The sequence below is a fragment of the Cyphomyrmex costatus genome, unplaced genomic scaffold (genome assembly GCF_001594065.2).
Source record: "Cyphomyrmex costatus isolate MS0001 unplaced genomic scaffold, Ccosl1.0 scaffold116, whole genome shotgun sequence".
NCBI lineage: Eukaryota > Metazoa > Arthropoda > Insecta > Hymenoptera > Formicidae > Cyphomyrmex > Cyphomyrmex costatus.
In genome coordinates this window covers 275945-297158 of record NW_017275130.1, presented here as the reverse complement: position 1 = coordinate 297158, position 21214 = coordinate 275945, and the positions used below count along the sequence as shown (strand labels likewise).

The following is a 21214-nucleotide window of genomic DNA, read 5'->3' as shown; positions in this document are numbered from 1 at the left end:
AAATGTAAGGGATAAGGGATGAAATAACATCAACGATTATTCGCGCTTTGGCATCACTCATGTTAATAAATGTTCCTTTCTACACTGTACTATGCGTCTGATCAAGATAAACCTGTCGCGAGCTAAGTACTTGATTAATCACTTCGACTATTATTCACTTACAAACGTTTGATGCTGGCATGCCTGCACGCATGTCTAGACAATACATCGTCTGACCTGATTGCAGAGTTATTATCGTTAAAGCAGTGTAACGAGTTCAGGATTCAGCCTGGTCTCCCTTAAAAGCTTTTACCTTCGTTAATGTCTTTACGACATTCCGAGCATCTGAATTATTTATGGGAACAAAGAACTCGCGGAGAACGGGAAACAGAAAGATGGAAGAAAGGAAGCAGGATGGAGTGGAAAATATCGTTGAGGAAAGAGAGCGAAAGACAAGTACAGAGAGACAAGCTTCAAGATAAGTTTGAGTTACTTTTAGGTCTTTCAAGCGCGACAGCTCGGATACAGGACAGTGTTAATTATGCCCCCAAGTGCTTTATTATTATTATAAAACACTTCGCAGTGTTAATTGTCGCGCCTACGATGGCGGAGATAAAAAAAAATTAATAACGCGCTTAAAACAACTTAAAATTCATTAGGATGGTAAAATGTCAGAGTAACTGGTTTTGTAGGTGCAACTTTCTTCAAGTGTTAAGATAAGAGTTCTTATATTGTGCATCAAGAAAATGAGACTGGAAACTTTTAATGTAGACTAAAAAATTCATACATCTTGTACAATTATTATTAAAAAATTCGTCAAATTAATACATTTTTTAACACTTAAATTTTATTTTAAACATTTTTCATGAGGTTCTCTGAAGTTCTAGTCCGGATAAGTACGTCCATTGTCTAAACTTGATTGGTAATACAGTGTATATTAAATTTTATACGCACATCAACGAGATATGCCACTGTCATAATGGCCGTCAGAGTATTCAACGTGTTAATGATAATAGGAGTCAAAATCGAGTGAAACTGTTGGAATTCGCAAGCACGTCCTCGGAAAGTCGTTATCAAACTGATTAACAAGCTTTGATTAAGGTAAGCCCATGTGTCGGTATGGCACGGAGTGCTTAATAACATGACTCGGCTCTGCTCGAAAGACACAATACATTACATACTAGATATACCGTGAATTTCGTGCATAACAGTCCGCAGTTAATGAATATGAATTTCTGCCATCACCACGTACCTGCGAACAGTTTTGGAATAGGTATTTAACGTGAGCTCTCAGTAGTCGCGTATTATCTAAACGGAGATAACAATAACCATGAAATGTACAAGAGCTATTTACTTATATAGTCTGATCTTAAAACACTTGTCACTTTAAGCACCATGTAAACTTGAGCACAAACTGTTTAAGGAGGCGATTTGCTAAACGTATTTATTTATTTTATTAAGAATCATGTAATAAGATTTAGAATTATAGATGAATTATATTTAAATATATCTTAAGAGCGTGTATTTTTTTAAGAATAAAGCGGGATGGACTACTGACAAATTGTATAAAATTCGGAATCCTATCAGTGACAACTGCGACAAAGAGAACGTCAGTTTTAATCTGCGACATTTACGTCTCATCTCATTCGACATTATCGTACATACCGCCAGGGAAATCGCGTCTTTGTATTTCAAGAGTTCTGACTCAAAGACAGCCTTATTTTCTCGTTAAAGAACGATTTAACGAGAAACGAAATTAAGGGTCACGCTTCTTGCCTCAGAGGCAGCAGCCCCTACGTCTGTCTATCCACGTTTTCACCGGCGCGCTTCGGTGTTTTCTTAGCACACTTCATCACCTTTAACCGCGTCGCAATAGCGTTTGGCGGCAGACTTCGGTGCCAAAGGTGATTCAATGGTTTCTCATTAAGTTCCTGCCTCACTTTGTCTACCTCTTTGCTTTTTGTTGCCATATTGCCACCGCTTATGCAACAGTGATTACTTCTTTTGACGATTAGAAAAAAACCGCGGACTGTAGATTTTTTCATTCTAATTAAAATAAATTCTAAATATTAAACAGATTTTTCTTGCATCACACTGAATATAATTTCTAATTAGCATAATTAAAGTAAAGCGTAATTATTGTATTGTAATGATTTACAATGAATAGCATGCTCATATTTCGTAATATTAAATAGCTAATTTCACATTGTAGAACTTTTTAAATTTTTAATATTTTGAAATTTTTAAATAATTTCAAAAGAAAATTTTGTTAAAATGTTAACAAAAATGTTCCTTCTGTTACATAAACATATTCTCAAAAATGCATACAAGTTTAATAAATGCGAATGACGTTAGTGATGGTTTCGAAATTAAACACAGTTACACGGTTTACATTACATTATAATGTTGTGTTCTGATTTGCGTTTGTTATTTCATCGTATATTTTTATCCCATGGCATATCGTACAATCCCGATGTGTAGAGTGTAAAACGAATATTCTGTTATATATACGTTATATATACCGCAGTTCTATCATGGGATACGATTGCGCGGATAGCTACGGTAACTTTTATTGTGCAAACTATCATAAATTCCCGCGAAATTTCATTTCCAAACTGCGCTCCGCTTTTCGGCTGCCGGCTGTATCTGCATTTTGCAGCGAACTGCGGCGAGGACGCCAGGCGAATCGAGCGAGACTATTTCGTCGAGGCGTACGGGAAGAAGTTAACAGTTGGACCGGCCATTTCCGCTAGGTATTTCGATCAAGCAAGATCTTACACGAGATAACATTGCCGATTGTTCTATGCGCAATTTCAGACGTTTGTCAGGGGGAAAGAAGGGAAAGGGGAGAAGAGGGTACAAGTTTCCTCTCGTCTGTTGAAAACGCGCGACATTCGAGAAACGGTTAAAGCTGTATGACGTCCATACGAACCTACCCGGTGGAGAGCTCTTCAATCGGGAATAATAAACTTTTACTGCAAACTATTTCAATGAAATTCACGCTGAATGTAGGTTTTCAGCGACGAGAGACGACAGAACGGAACTATATGTATGTATAACTATCTTCGGTTTGATCGCAATCTCATTATGATGAAATGGTGTAATGTTGTAATAATTCCGAATCATTTACTAACACATATTAAGATATATGTTATTTTAAAGTAAATCTGTATATAGATACATTATATATATATATATACACATATTTATTTTAAAATAATATTTATGTATATATAGATATATAGAAAGTTATATGTGATGTATATGAGATATTCTTCTCTTCATCCGCATTCTCTCTCTCTCTCTTCCCCTCTTTTACTTTCAATTATATAAAGTAAACTGTATTTTAAGACAAAAAAATATTCGCACATAAAATATTATCTTTATGTTGCAGCAATGTTTGAATAAAAATATAAATATTCGTACCGATATAGCTAGTCAATTTGCGCGCTTCAACAAGCCTTTCAGATAAGAAAATCTTCGCCGATCGAATAGTTCGAACATGAAACTCGTAGGGATTTACCTGAAATGAAGTTAGAGTTTATTGGTTTACTGAAGTAAACGGAAAAGGACTTGTGCGAAACGTGCTCAATAATCTGTGCCACGAGATTATCCGAGTGCTGGCATCGTTTCTTTCGACGTGCTTCTACCTTCGCAGCTTCGCGCGGAAATCACGATGGAATTTTAACAAGTTGCAGCCCGTGCTCGGGTAGCTCGCTCGGAAAACGCACAAAGACTTATGAAAGTCATGAGTTTCCTCTCAGAGCGAGCATTGTTGTTCTTCCGGCTCTTTCCGTGACAAGTATTATGTACCAAGCGGTAAACATGACGTGAACATTCCTATATTAAACGCGGAAATCGCTACAGATCTTATACCCAGATTACTTTAACAAACTCACGCTCGAAAAATTAAGATGGGAAATAATTACTATTTAATCATCAATACAGAATTACATCAAAGAATTTCAAAGTTCTTCAGATTTCTTTGCTTTCTCTCGAATAATAAACTCCCTCTCCTTTGACATTTGTAAGCTAAAGTACCGACTGTAATTACAACATTTCAAAAGAGAGGATGAAAATTATGTAAACGAAGAGGAGATAAAGAGACTGGTGTACATAAGAAGAAAAACAACGTCATTAAATTTTGCCATCATATCTCTTAGCATGAAACCTAATGAAGGAAAGAGGGGTGGAGAGAGACTCACGTTGAAATATTAAAAAAAACTCTATAAATTAAGGGATTCTTCATCTCATCTCTATTTATCACGCAGGAAAGTTTCAGATATCTCTGTTCATGTCTTTCAACGACGTGCTATTAGTCATTTTCGCGCAAATTCTACATTCTTGCAGAACTGTAAGCAGTCTCGGTTTCGAAGTCGTCATATTTCAGGATTTAATCCCACGGAAAATATATTAACACTGCAACGTCAAGCGATAAATCAGGTAATAAAGGAAAGCTCGACGAAGCAGAGAGGTCGGATAAAAAGAAAATAACAGGACAGAGAAAGTGATCTTCATTATTTTTAAAAGCACTCCAGAGGCGCGGCTGGGAACCACTAAGGGTACCGCGTGACACATATATATATATATACGCGGAACCACCCCTCGAAGGCATTGCGGACGGGGTGACTCTGGCAAAAAATATACTCGGCCAATATTTCTAATATTCCCATCCCGATTCTGCCATCTCCGGTTGGCGCGCGTGCAGATTCACTTTACCCTCAAAGAACAAAAAAAAAAAAATAAAGAAAAAGAAAAAGAAAGGAAGAGAACGACCATTCGCGATGTAGACGACGACCAAAGCTGGAAAGTTTTGCATGAAATTAAGGTAGGAAAAATTACTGCTATTACCGACGGCCCCGTACGTGCGCGGTAAGTCGGACGAAAGTGGTAAGAGCGAGACAGTGGTAAGACCAGTGGTAAGACCGTGGTAAGAGCGGCCGAGATGGGCGGCCAGGCTATAATTACAAGTGTGGCCCTGACTAATTCAATTTTCCCCATCTGGTAGCGATTTGTAGGCGGAATAACTACGGGGAACGGGCGACACACTGGATAATAGCCGCAGGAAGTGTCGTCTGGTACGGAAACGCGTAGTAAGTAAGAGAAAAGACGAAAGGGGATGGGAGGAGTGTACCGTGGCATAGGAGTAACGCAGTCGGCTGAGTAAATAAAGTCCCGTTTAAATGTAATATCTCGTTGAATTGTGCCTCGAGGCTGCTGCCGCCACCGCCTCCACCGCCGCGCCGTCGCCGAAATCCGATATGCACACACTTGGCAGGTCGATACACAGCGCCAGTTACTTAACGTTTACTAACTTTCTCTCTCTCTCTCTCTCTCTCTCTCTCTCTCTCTCTCTCTCTCTCTCTCTCTCTCTCTCGTGTCGCATTTCTGCGTATCTCCTTTGCTTTTCAGACCACCCCGTCGGAAATTTCGACAGACGGAATATCACACCGTAGAGATGTGAGAGAAACGTCGTTTGCCGCGACGATAAAGAAATGGGCTCAACGAGTTCGCGTGGATCTCACACGTCTTTCCTACGTTCGTCACTCGTACTTTATTCCTACACTCTTCCCTCGCCTTCAGTCTCCCAATGACGCCGTGCCTGCCTCGTGCATATTCCGTGGCAACACGAAGCCGCGAGCTACGACGAAGGAAATTATTTTATTTCGCACTTCAGAATATCACCCCGTGGACTCATTCATATTCATGCCCGTGCCTGAGCACTTCGTCTCCAAAATGTGCCGGTAGTCGTGCCGGTTAGTTTAAGATTCAAGCACGGTCTTCTTATACTCGGTCTAACTCCGTCCCTTATTCCCTTATCACCTTTGATTTTGTCTCTTAACGAGGATAAATATTACTTGCAATACGGTATGCCCGGTTTGCTAGGTGTTGCAGTTATTCAAATTTTGCGTCAGGCGCAATCATGTAATGATATAATATATTATTACATGATCGTATAATAATATAAATTAAGACGTAAATTAATATTCTAATTTTGTATATTCAGCACAAGTTCATACCAACTTGCATTTCTATTGTTACAATAAGATTGCAGTAATTTGTGCCATTCTTCATTAACTTTGGCTATTATTACGAAAATTTTACATACAAATAAACGAAATCATTAAGTTAAATTATGTCATCAATAATCGTCAAAAAGTCCAATCTGTCACGCTAAAAGTTAGAATCCAGAATAAGCTTTTAAAAATTCATTTTTATCTGTTATGTATTTTAATCCGTTATGTATCGGACTAGATTTTCTGATAGATATTGTAACAGAAAATATGATAAATAGTTTCAATTTTTAAATAGTTTTGTATTACACATTTTATTAAGTATTATAAGGTCAAGCTGGATTTGACATTCTATATTTTAGATTAAATTTAATTTGTGTACTTAATTCTTTTTTCCTTTTAAATAATTCTAGATTATTTGCATTTTAAAGGTTTAGATTAGAAATACTATGTAAGTATAAAAGTGTTGTGAAATCAATTACCAATCTACGTTCAGAATGATTTAATTACAAAATTGAAATCTATATTATTAATATCGCACACACAACTAATTTTATTAAATCTTATAAAAATATTAATCTTAACTTTACTAATAATGAGTTAACTTTTATCAAGATTTTCTTTTAGAGTTTACATATTATTAATAATTACATTGCTGATAGATAGAAATTGTATCCATCTCTATTCTCCGGTTTACATCGTCATTCACATACACATCAGTGAGATGACAATCGGTTCATTTCCGCAAATTACAACCGGATCTTATTCAGCTCTTATTCACAGCGCGAGGTCTAGTTACGAATGTGATTGTCTCACGACGAGTCAACTTCCCTCCAAATAATGCCATCTCCTTGGTTTATCTAAACAACCCCAACTTCCCACATTGCCCGCTTAACGCAGGCGACTCGGTTGATTAGGGTGCAAACGAACCGTAAACATTAAATTATTCATCATCTGCTCTACAGTTGAGACAGTTAATTAACAGTCTAACTGGTACCTGATTAGTTTACGTTATTAATGCGATATGATTAAAACTTTTTTGGGTCGTGTGATGTAAAGTGAATTCGTTTCACTTCGGTTGGAATGCAATAATGGCAGTTACGCGAAATTCTCAGTCTCAGCCTTGTTATCATATACATCATAACAAAATATTAAAACAAAATGTGAGAAAATTTTAATAATTAATTATAATGTTATGTTTTGAAAAAGAAATAAATTAGTTTATTAATAAATATAATATCTAAATGTAAATTCTAGTATATATATTCGATTTTATCTCTCTGCACAGATTTTATTCTTGCAGAGATATGCATGCATTACCGTTATACTGACGCGCCACTTCTGTTCTTGTCGCCGATTGCAACAGTGATTGCAACGCAAAGAACATCCATATTAAAAATCTCGCGAGAAATCTACGTAGGCGAAACATCGCAAATTAACGTCGCAAAGAAACGTCGGTTCTGCCTGAAGCGTAAGAGTTGTCGTTCCTTTTCCCGGGAATTGGTCAGATCGTAAGATTTCCCGAGTGCCCATGTTACCGATTAGTCTCGGTGCACACGACGACGCCGACGGTGAGATCGCATTTCGGGCGAAGGGGGAATTCTCTTCGTCGAGGAAACAGGTGGAACGGGAAATCAGACGGGAAGCAAGGAAGGAAGGAAGGAAGGAAGGAAAGCAGGAAGGAAGGAAGGAAGGAAGGAAGGAAGGAAGGCAGGAAGGAAGGAAGGAAGGAAGGAAACATCGAACGCGCGCGTAGCGATAGACTTCTCTCTAGAAACGAGAGAAATTGCGGGGACAGCAAGGGGGTGGCAAGTCGAGCGGCAGCACGTCACCATTGTGACGAATGATTCGCGCGTGTTCCATAGAACACCGACGTTGCGTCTCGCTGCGCGTTTCTACTACCTTCCGTCCCGCTACGAAAGCCGGTATTCGGCTTCGGAATCACGGGTGTCGGTGATATCGATCGGCGCGAAACGGGCAAATAGAAGGGAACGTAGGATGGCGACGGAGAGGCCGGGGGAGGGGCACTTAGTGAGCCACTGCATACCGAAACTTCTCTCCACACGAAGGTTCCATCGCGGATTTTCGCGAACAAAAAAAAAAAAGCAAGGGAATCCTGACGAGGAAAACGAGGACGTGGAGAACCGAGAGGAGAGCGATAGCGGGTGATAGCGGGCGAAATGGGTGAGCAGGCGGTACAGATGAGCGAGATGTGGTGGAGCTGAGCGAGATTCTATCCGACTTTTGTGACGCAACTGATATATTTTTATCTGACTGCTCGTCAAACCATCCCCACCCTCGGGTTTTTCTAATATCAACCAGTAAGATATGTATATACAAATATGATTATATTCAGCTTCTAGAAACGGTAATCGTACACGTTTTAAATGTAGGGCATTGTAATAAAAATACACAGAGGTCACGTGTTGTAGCTGCAATATTAAAAAATCATGACAGATAAAATGAAAAATAAAATAAAATATTTAGTAACCTTTATACACACAGATAATCTCTTGCCAGTCATTTGATATTCAAATTATATTTACAGAATAAGCACTTCCATTTTTGTAATTACTAATAAAAGATACAGTAATTGTATGTAACAGAAATCTGTTTTTTTTTTTTTAAATATTCAACTGGATTATATATTCTCATAAATGTATAAAATTATTAATGGTAATGGAGCTTTTTTTTTTTTAAATACATTCATCCATTTTTGTATAAAAAGTAAAAATCTAATTAAATTCCAAAATGCTAAAAAATAACCAAATGGAGCCAAGTATCAGATAGTATTGCATTATATCGCATTTTAGTAATACGTATTAAAGTATAACATAGATCGAAGTCAACATATCATTTTACAAGAGCGTAATTCAGTGACGTTTTACACACACGATAACAGAAAATTGCTTTGCTCTATATGATTATACATATGTCACTTTTTAATACGCAGCAACGAAACTGCTCGTAAAATTAAAACGACTGTACCGCACATATCGTTTTTTATTACTTCACCAACGTTTGACGTATACGCTATCCATCGAGCAATATATGGCTTGTTGCCTGCATTATGCAGCCATGCGATTCGACAAAAAATAACTTGTTGGCGCTCACTGTTTCGTAATGATCGATATGTGGCATAAAAACGGACGGTATAAAAATCCATTGCTAGGCGACGGTATTCACGCGCGCTGCAGGGAGGGGATTATTTTCAATAGAGATTATACATATAAAACAATCTGCGCGCCCGATACGGCGATAAGCCCACTGCGGGTTTATCGTCGTGGTGTAATATCGAAAAGAGCTCGAGGTTGGTGGTGTGAGAAAGAATCGAATCGTGCGGTGGAGAGGAGGGAGAAAGTTATTTTACAAGCAAGCGGATATGCCGAGGCGCGAAATGGCCCATTTCACGAGAGGTGCCCACGACTCCACGTACGATATATGTACACACACGTGCGTCCCGTACACGTGCGACCGTTAACGTAACGCGAAAGCGCTGGTGTTCCGTAGTTTATTTTGGCCTTTAACGCAAACAACAAGGATGATAATGCTCGGTCCCGGTTGACACTCGCAACGTGCAACCATGCGAGTCTGATTTTCGACATCGAGTGCATTCCCGCAACATCCCACGGGATCTAGCAGCTTTTGCTAGTGATTTCCAGTTGGATTGCGCTCGTCAACGTATGGTCACTCACTATTATTGTAACTGTCCGATAATGATGCATCCTACGTACCGTGATGATGACCCGACGATTGTCCCGGTAACAGATTCCTCGCTTGTCGTCCTGTAACACAAAAGAGCACAGAAAATGTTGGAGGATAAAAAAATTTAAGACAGCGCGCAGTTAATAAAGAATTTTATTTCTTTATCTCTTAAATTTTTATTCGAATCTCTTCGTATTTGTACCATTGTTGTTCAAACATCGAGAAAAATCACGTATTCAATTAATTTTTCAGATATCAACCGAAGTAAATTAATTTTTGCAAACTTCGATCGTTGCTACGAGGTTGTGATAACAACGATGTATCAACAACGGAACAGTATCAGAAATCGTAGAGCGTGCCAACGTGAAACAGATCGAAAATCCGATTAGATCAAAAATGTTATGGCGAATCAGTTTAATCGAAATCCATTAAATTGAACCCGTGATTTCGAGTACTTCGATATCGGAGTAATATTACTCCTGGACTCTCGTTTAACGGACGGATACTCTGGTATAGAGAATACCTGCTCTACGCTACCAGTATTGACCTTTATGCCATATCTGTTCCAAAATATTTGTTTATGAAGTCGAGAAGAGAGAAAATTAAATCTTCTTCTATATATATATTTCTATAAACGCAAACCAAATTTCAAAAGTTACGAAATCCTATTTGTATCAATTTGCTACAACAGAGTATATTTGGAAGGTATAAGTTAAAAAAATTTGTTTTACTATTAGATGCAATATTAATTCTGACATCAGACTTTAATTTAATATCTAAAGAGACAAAACTTAACATTTGAGAATATAACTTAATATCTGTCGATTACATGATAAATATATGTTCAAAAAATTGGTAGATAATCTAGAAAAATTGATAGCACTAGATCATTGTAAAACGCCATGTAACAAAACGCGAGATGTAACAACGCATATTAGCAATATTTTGTCCACAACATGTCATTTGGACACAGTTTCATAGATTTATGTGCGAGATGGTGCATCGAAATGACAAGTGACATGCAATGAACACGAGCATACATCGCTAGGAACATCGTTTACGCCGTTCGCAAGTGACGCGCATCACTTCGACAGCATACAACTTATGAGACTTATGAGAAATTTATCTTACCTATCATATTAAACGTGATGATCATAAAAGTGGGTTAATATATTGTTATAGTATGCAAAAAGTTGTATCTATATGGAAAACTTTTCAAATTCACGTACATGATGACGCATAAAAAATATGTGGAAAATTTAATAATAATTTCAAAAATTACATAATTTCTAGCAACGCGTTAATGTAAAAAATTAATATAACAAAAAGTTAATATAAAAAATTATATACCTAATAATGCGACGATTGATTGCAGTGACGAAGAAGCAGCGTAGCAAAAAAATGTGTTATACAACGCCAAATTTGTTGATCGAGAATAAATGTTACGAAACTCGATGCAACCTCGTCATTCGTTCAACCATTTGTCCACGATCGTCCGCCGCACTATGCAAAGGTAGAATGTCGAATGACTGTGGCGACTCGAGCCGAGTTCTGACGAGTGTAAAATTACAACGCGTTGTTTTAAAATATTTCACGGAGCTTTTTTATACGGTTGAAAAATAAATCTCACGGTCCATGACTTTCGTACAGCCATTAAATCTATCGATAACAAAAGCGAACCATGACAAGTGCGTCATAACCAGTGGCTAAATCAGAATAAAGTTTGTAAACTTATTGATGATACAAATACACTTAGTTATCTTATCGTTTTATCCGTCTTATTGTACCTACTCATTTTTATATACTATTTGTAATGTTTAATTTAGTGACGATACAGTTTCTCATGATTCTTTTTTCAAAAGAAAAATCTGACAATCAATAGAGCTTTTCCATCAAAAATTTGGTTTTGTTTTCGCTACATTTTAAAAGTGTTTTATACTGAAAAAACTATATGAATGTTTTGTTAAAATGATTTCTGTTTATAGTCTTTTGCAAATTATACTTGCAGAACTGGCGTCGACATAACAAATAAATGCAATAAACATTTCTCTCTAAAATTGTTGTATTTCTGACCCTTTCTTCAAAATGTCCAAGATCCATTAGCAAAAATTATACATTCCATCCGGAATTAAATAATCTATTTTAAAATTGAAGGAAAAAAATATAAAATACGCTACCGTATATTGTGTATATGTATTTGCAATATAGGTCAGTGCGTACGAATCGTCGCGAGTTTTGTTGATGATAACGCGTGATAACGTTATGATATTTTCCAGCGAATCCGAGGTGACGAAACTATCTAAACTTGGAGATTATGACAACCGTTTGTCGCGAGTTTAACGATGTTCAGTGACGGTGCTTCCCCAATAGTTATATAACTTCGTGCGTCTCATAAATGCGAGCCACGGAGCAACTTGAGGATAATTACATTCACAGATGACAGAGAGTAAAATTACTTGCATTATGAGCACGAGACTAGTAGATTACACGAGGGAAATGTAAATTTGTAAAAGCCAATATATACGCATGTTTTGTGTCCTTCGCGCACAAGTGAAAATTTGAAATTACAATTACGAGCACTCTGCGAATAATTACACGGCGTGTTATAATAAATTAATAGCGAGCATAAATTTGTCAAAATGTGTCGTTTCATTTACCTTTGATTTTGACAAAAAATTTATAATATTGTAATTCTGTGAGATATAACTCTACAATAAATGTTTAATTTTAAAACAAATCTATTACATGAGGATTTGTTGCTCTATAAAACAGATGTTTTATATATTATAAAAATCAAACAATGTCCTTGAGGCAATAGGATAACGTTTTTAATTAATGATATTGCTGAAGATGACTTAAAAAATAAAGTCGAAACGTACGTAAGAGAAGACAAATATTGGAATTTATTCGCAACCCTACATCCAGCGGTGGATTCCTATTGCCTCAAGGACATTGTTTGATTTTTAGAATATAAGGAGTGATTTACTTTGTTATTTTTAATATTAACTAAAGTTTTTTGAAAATTATTTATATATTATATTTATTTTTATAGTTTTGTTAAAATATATGTGAAAGTTAATATCCATACAAGTCAAATCTATCCAAATTTAATAATATTAGGTACATGAGAAAAATCACAGAAATAACGTATTCTTTTATACTTTATGGTATTTTTGTTACAGCTCTTTTCTTTGCGATTCAATTGAGTTTTCAACTTTTTTGTTACGTTCAAACTTGAATAACTGAATTCCATCCATTGACCACGACCGCTGTTCCATTCGAGCTTCGCTAACAGTGCACTGCTAAGGAAGGTTTCATTGTTGGAGTTCGCATACGAGCCATTCTACCGTGTCGCTTTTTTTCTCTCTCCCTCCTTCTCTCTCTTTTTCTCATTCAGCACTGGCGCAACCACCACTGTGCAATTGCGCAACTGCATTTTCTGCACTATGGCGTCGATGTTTCGAGCGGTGGCATTTATTTAGGACGTAGCCTCTTCATGAAACTGCGATATCGCGTGCGTCCGTGGTAAGATTAATGGACCAATCTTGGCGCCGACACGGTTACGCGCAATCAGGAGACAGCTTTTCGGAGCTTGAACCTTTCATCGCGATAGCGACGTAGATATAATACATATACATGTTAGCTACGTGATATGCTACGCCCGGTTTACGCAGTTCAGACTATTCAAGTCAGCGGTATTTACTTTACGTACCACCACGTAAACTTCGTGAAACGTAACCTGCGCTTTACGTAGCAATGTAACAACAGCCATAGAATCGTGTTGTATGCAGAGAGTAGAAAAAATGTTATCGTTGCGAATAAATTGGAAATTTTACGACGTTACATCGCCATTCCATATTGTGAGATGTTTTAAGCAACGATCAGTCGTTCACCGAAAAACATAGAATTCTAGATTGTTAATATTGCACGACTCTTTATCTCGTTCAAAAACGGTGAAAACGCAAAAACGTTGTAGACGGTTATCGAACGATGTAATATTTGTTACAGACGATCGAGTCACTAGGGAACGGAATCGATTTGTCTTTTCTCGTGAATTCACATCGAAAGGTCAAACTGCCAGGAACTATTTATCAAGAAACCGGAATACTAGAAGGAACACTAAAAAAAAAAGGAAGGAAGTCGCAAGAAAGAATAATGAACCCGCTTGAAAAATCGAGGCACCTCACCAAATTATTGTTACTTTCTTCGCGTTGTGTTTTATTCGCTGCGTTTCTGTAAAACATTGTCGCTTCTCTTCGTGAAATAATAACTGTCACATGAAACTTATTATCAATAATCTTGTTATTTCTTCTGTATTTCTATAATATGATTAATTGATGAACAAAAAAAAGTTTAAATAATATATTAAAATATGTATAAACTGTTATCATAAAAATCTGCAATATTAAGACTTATATTATTAATTTATTATAACTTGTTTACAAATATAAATAAAAATCATTATCACCAGAAACGTTATGTTTTAATACAGAATGAATTGTGTAATTAATAATTTCTCCAATTAGATATAAGGGCGATTGGGGAAATTGCGAATATGGGATAAACGCGAATAATACTATTGCAATATTAGAGTAGTGCTAACCTCTCATTTCTCGCATCCAATGATAGTCCAATATACGCTTACAATTAGTACCGCATAACACGTGATCATAATACAACATAAATACAACATAATACAACACACACGAGTTCAAGGTAAATATCATTATATGTTGCGATAATTTTGATGCAGGAGAGAATGTAAGTATTGTAAACGTCCTTGTTGTTTAAGGGAAAAATTAAATAAATCCGATGATTATTTATCAATTACAAAAATGTTTATTTAAAAAATATTAGCCTTAATCCACAATAATTAACATTTACATGTTATTAATGTTATTAAAATTATAAAATAACTATAATTTAAAAAAAGAAATTGATTCGACATTGTCTCGCGTGGCAGCTTTTGCTTTTTAATTATTTTTTAAATTATAGTTTATACTGATAATATATAAATGTTAATTATTATAGCTTAAAGCAAAATAATTGAAATATCTTTTGAATAAAGACTATTAATTGATAAATAATTGTCGGTTTTCTCTTAGATATTTGCATTCCTCCATGCTCCTCTGGTAAATAGTTTCTCATTGTTTTAATTATCAGATTAATCAATTTAAAACATATAAGACAATGAAAAATTAAGATAGATTATATGCCTTTGTGAACCAATAGTATTATTTTGTGATAAGCGTTAACTTGCTACATTCAACTGTACAACACTTTTGCTTGGATTAACTTCATTGTTCAAAATGCGTATGACAGTGATGTTATGACAGTAATATTTCTCGAACCGTTTCCACTTGCAGAACGCTGATTCTCCACAAATAATGAAAGTCATAATATGTAACATAATTTTGTGCACATCGATTATTCACTTTGTCCCACTCAATGGTTCTCGACCGCATGTAAATCCCCGAAGGATCGTGAGTCTCCAAGCGACACTAGGAAGTTGCACGATGCTAGGAAGTAAGATACGACGCCTAATACAGCTTTATACACCCAAAGGAGTGTTTTACCCAAGTTGGTTCGTTCCGGTCTGTCGCCACTTTTCCGATAGGCTCTTTAACTAATTCAAGCGACGGGGCCGCGGCCGTAACAACTGAGATAAAATTCAACAGAGGATTAAAAAGGCAAAGGTCGGAGGAGCAAAATGCTCAACTCGCGCGTATCGCTCGCATATTAAATCAGTGAATATCTATACTTCGTTAAAACTCAAATAAATTAATTAATTGCAGATGGGGAATAAAACTTGAAAAATAAAATCGTATTCTGCTCATAGTTAATATCTAAATAAAAAAGATAATACAATTCCCCTTATTTGAACGATGCTTTTGCTTACAATTATAAACTCAAAATAACCTTCGATAATTCTGTTCGCCTCGAAGTTCCGCTAATTGCACCTCGTATTCAGCTTTTAAATTTAATTAATATCTTCTTCAGTTATCGGAAAATACGTCAAAGTCGCGCGAATTCGCAACGGTTACAAAGATATACGAATCTCGAGAGGTTAAGGATATTACGGAAATCTGCAGAGGAATAAATTTAATTTTACATTCAACCATGTTAATCCTTTTCTCTTTATACACTGTCTGGATCTTCCTCTCAGGTTAGGCGAGAGAGGTGCAAGTTGCAAACAGAAGTAACGTGAAGATCGAGTGGAGGATGGCTGCAGAGAAGGTGAAGAGGTGCAACGAGGTCAAGAAAACGGTACAGAGGAAAGGGAAAGGATAAGATCTGCAGGAATAAAAGGTACTAACTCCGAGGTACCGACAGGTTGAAAAACTAGGTAAAATTGGATCTTGGAGCTGTCTTCATCCACGAAAGAGCAGAAGTTGCAATCGCGCAGCAAATTAAGCGGGACCATCGTAAAGGAGCGAAAATGGTTATGACCTGTCCTAAACTTACCGCCCTTTCTTCCCTCTCTTTTTTTTTCTAACTTTTTGCGTCCCCATTAAATAATAGATGAATCAAAGTAATGTGCCTTTCTCCGCAGCAAAGCATAGTTCGCTTCAGGCTAGAAGCAAGTTTCCGAAGCTTCTCACAATCTCTCTACAATCCTGTAGTCATAGAATTTACAAGGTATCGACTTAGTACATTACAGACTTCATCTTGCATCCGTGAATTTTGATCTAATGAAGAAATCCATATTTTATTTAACGCGTATAGTTTATAAAATAAGACATGAATATTATATGTCCGTACAATAACTTCTTTTATATGCACAGTGAGTAATATAAAAACACATTAAAGAAATAAATTCAGAATGTGGCACAGATAAATGTAAAGTAATATTTCCACGTTTCCGTAAAAAAATAATACTTACGTTTTAAAAACAAAAAAAGATAATTTTTAAATTAAATGTATGTATCTATATTGTAAATCATAGAACACAATTCTTTATGCGTTAGTTATTATAATTACACATTCTAAACATCTATAATATACAATTGTTTCACACTAATATTACAGAGACATATTATAAACTAAAATCTTTTCTGAATTTAACTATAATTACAGTTATTTATTGTTTCTTATTTTAATTGCGTTTCAGTCATTTTAATTTCTTAACCGAGATCTTAATACCGATATTATTAATGGAAATGTTAACGCAAGAAGGAGAGAAAAATGAAATTTCTGAAAAGAAAAATTGATTAACAGTGTAAATGACACGTTAATTGCGGCTCCTTCAGATTCAATAAAATACTCATTACGACTTCGTCTGACTAGGACTCCCCGTACTTTCTTTCATAAACTATGTCTTGGTGCGCTAAATAAAATATATGTCAAAGTATCGTCTTTCTCTCTCTTGCCCTCCGCCCGGCGCAACCGCTTGGCCCGGAGTCAGCATAAGTTTCCAACTTGGCGGTGAAGGAAGCCCCTTGCGGGAACTTGCGTACCCGCAGAATCTCGTGAACAGACTCAGCGCACGCCAACCCCCGACGAAGAGGCGGCAGGTATTTCTTGGGTCGCGGCATGGCTCTTCTCTCATCCCGAACACGTACCAGCACGCGCGCATCCCCTTATCTAGGCCGGCATAGCCGGGCGCAAGCCCGTCTCTTCGTCAGATGAAATGTTAATGGTGACGTAGATGCGTGCGAGCTGCAAACACGAACTTTTCGCGTAACATCCGGCATCGTCCACGCATTCTTTTTGCACGGTTCGCCGAATATTCTGCGTTCCTCCGAGCGTATGAAACGGAGTGTCTCGAATTCTCTCTCGGCCGCGTTAACAGCGTGCGCGCTCTTCACTTTTCTTTTTTTTTTGCTAACGAGAAGCTCGGGCGTCGGGTGATTCATGGAAACCCGTAAATCAACTTGACTACCTGCTTCTTAAGGGAATAATTTCGGTCTCTTTTTACCGAGTGATTTATGAATTAATATCTTTCTTAAACCCGTTATGTATAAGTATATTCTGTGTGTATGTGAATAGTCAGTATATGCACGCTAAATTCATTGATTAATTTGATGTTGATTAATTCAACGTCTTCCCCATTCCTTTGTTCAAAATACCACAAATTATTAATCACAATGATTATTAAATACAATAATATATCGTTTTTAGAAAAATTGCTCACATTATAAAACGACACAAAGAAGAAAATAATTTAAATATGCTCTGAATATAACAATGCAAGAATATCATGATGGTTGCTTTTTAATATGTATAACGGGCGTTCCGATAACTTTACAGAGTGTCAACTATTAATAATCTGTTTGTATTTCCTATATGAGATTTCATTAATATCGTCAGAAATAATTAAAATCAGTATTTAACGTAGCTTTATCGATTTGATTATATTTTGACGGATTATACGAAAAATGTGGTTTACCCATTCTCATATATGTATTTTAATGGCAATATGTGTCGCATATTTCCAATATCGAGTTCAGGCTTTATTTATAATCATTATTTATGAGAGGCGCAACATTCATTATCCTCGATATAATTAAAGGTCCTGCAGCAGCCGCATAAATGATGCCCGCATCTTTTTTTATTTTTATAGGTTAAATTATCGTAAATAAATGTTGGACATATATATGGCGTGACGGATAACTTCGTCAGCACAGCGTTAAATTACATTGCCTATAATTGTGAGAAGACGATCTGTACGTAATACGTCTAATGCAGGCAACATGCAGTTAACTTTGTTCCCACGAGGATGAGGTACAAATAGCTCGGGGCTTAGCAGCAGATTCGAAATATTCACATATCTCGTGCATATCTCCGACCTAAGCATCGCGTTACTTCTGAAGGTTCTCAGCAAAATCGATACATTTAAATCGGATGCTATGCTCGATTTCGTGACGTGTATCAACCGACAAATACTACGCGCAAAAATCTGCAAAAAAATCCCTGGTTTCATAGCGAGGACCATTCGTCTGTGTTAAAAAGGGATTCGCTGTCGATATCGTTGCATACATCACACACGTGATCGATGATGGCGATTCCAGCGGATCGTTGCAACCGGTTATTTCATGCGCAGATTGAGAGAGGAACATTGTTTCGGCTTAAAGATAACGCTTTGTTTCCGGTGCTCCGCGGTGAACAATGCACGCACGAAAATCGAATAACGCTCATAAAGCTGTAGATAAGCGCCGGCTGGATGGAAAAAAGCGCGGCTCAAGCAGCTTTCATATTTCACAACTGCCACTTGTGCCATATTTTTCATTTTACTCTATTCTCGCCCTTTTTAATTACTGATAACGCGGGAAAAACCGCACAGCGCAGCTCGACCGCGCAATCGCGGAGATTTGTAGCCGACATCGGGCCACGAAATTAAGTTTTACAAATTCACAGTTTATTATTCCACTGGATGCAATACGTATGGCACAGTTGAATAAATAATATGCAATAATATTATTTATAGCTATACTTGTAAATTTTGTTGTATTCCTCATGTTTCATATTCGCGCTGGCATCAAAAATTCGCTCGGAATCAAAGACAATGGTAGTGTTCAAGCCGTATGAAATAGTTAGCTTACTCGCTGAGCGATTGAATATGATTGATTGAATGTGTAAGTAAGAATCAATCATGCTTAATCGATCTGTGAACAGGCTAGCTGCTTTGTCAACTCATACAGTCACTAAGTACATAAATCTGGTAAACCTGGTAAAAAATATATTGAAACATTCTAGCAACATTGCATGTAGCAGAGTTATAACGTGGCCGCATTGTTGCTGAAATGTACCAGAATGGAAAAATTTTTTAAACATTTGAAATCAAGTCCAAGAGTTTTTTAACATTTGGATGGTGAAAAGTATGCGTAATGCAATATTTTATCTACACATTAAATGCAACTATTTTAACCTGTGCCAAATTTTCTATGCATTTTGTTGTCAAATTAAACATTTACTTTGTATAAAATTTCGATAGTTACATGTGATATTGACATATGCTTTCATCTTCTAAACTTACATGTATCGCATGCACTTTCATGCATTGAAACCTCAACGACAAATAATCTCGCCGTATTATACTAAAAAGCATCTAAGTTAAGAATTCGTATATATTCTTTTATTAATAAATAAAGTAATTTCTTAAATAAAAAAAATTTGATTAATTTATATAATTTACAGCTTTATATTCCTCCACAAAATATGTTTGTACAAATACATATAAGTTTGAAACGACTGCGTTTGGAGCCAAAATGGTTTATGCTACTTTATATATCTAGACTACATTCTAAAATGTCCTCTTTCGAAGAAAAATTTTACTCAATATAATATGTATATACACACACACACACACGCACACACCCACACACACACGTTACATACTATATAATTCGAATAAAATTCTCCTCGGAGAGGATGTTTTGAAGTGTAGTCCTAGTGACTTTAGTCAACTTGAAAACGGTCAATAAAAAAGTCACATTTAACAAAAACTCAAGTGTGTTTCCGTCGATTGTATCGTGGCAGACTTTTAATTATCGTAATGCACATATACGCGCGGGATTTTCTAGAAAAAACGTAGAAATGAACGGGCGTGGATGCGGTTAAATCAAGTTATCGACGCCGTCGCGCCTGTCGAAAGGTCGCAACGAAACATGTCGACGTACGCTAATTCGCGATCTGCAAATCCGCCGCGCAGTAAAACGCCACACGACGACGCGACGCGACGGACGCGGAGCGGCGTAGCGCAACGCGCGATTCGGCACGGCGGATCAATTGAAGCGCACTCTTCGGCATTGCGAGAGAACGTTCACTGTGGATCCCGCGTTCCCGATGGTCGTGAACGATCGATACGCGAAACAAAGTGCCGACCGTACACATTTCTATACGTTCCAATCCGAAGGGCAATTCAATTGCGGTGGACGTCCCATACGGGCATCTGCAATATTCTCCGCGAGCAATCGTCCTCCAGAGACCGTCAATGTATGCGCTTGCACGGCTCCCAATGACATTTACATTTATATTGACACGGCGCTCAATGGGATCTTGAACAACGGCGAATGCTTAAATGCATTTGCGACCGCGGCTTAACGACCGGACTCGAATTTTTCCGGCGCCGGATCGGCGCGCGAACGCGCGGGAAATGGTACGCGCGAGAATGCGCCGATAACGCCGCCCGACGCGTCCCGCAACGATGTCCAACTAGGATTCAATGCGATTAAGTTTTCACGTCGCGGACATGCCGACATCGCGCACGTACCTCGTGGTACAAGTGCGTTAACTCTTGTGCGCGCACGATACCTTTTCCGCAAATTATATTCGACAAAAATTCATTTTTTTTTTTCTCTATTCACATCTGCATGCATATTGCAAATTTGATTGAGAAAGAGTAAATCTGTTTATTGACGTACGAATGCATTATGGCGCAATATGACTAATGCAAGCTTTGGAATGAAATACGCAATGGCTGCTTTCCAATTGCTTAACACATCTTAACACAAATGTACACAGCAATGTACAAAGTGTAACATTGTGCACGGCTCAATTGGAACAGTATGTGTACG

General features: G+C 37.1%; 1 protein-coding gene across 1 annotated transcript in view; it reads right to left on the bottom strand.

Annotated features, from left to right (window-relative positions):
- Positions 1-21214, bottom strand: part of LOC108777803 (lachesin) — a 77924-nt gene that overhangs the window by 27065 nt on the left and 29645 nt on the right. Inside the window, exon 2 of the mRNA XM_018544784.1 lies at positions 9728-9778. The gene's annotated coding sequence lies outside the window, so the exon portion shown is untranslated. The remainder of the gene's footprint in view (positions 1-9727; positions 9779-21214) is intronic.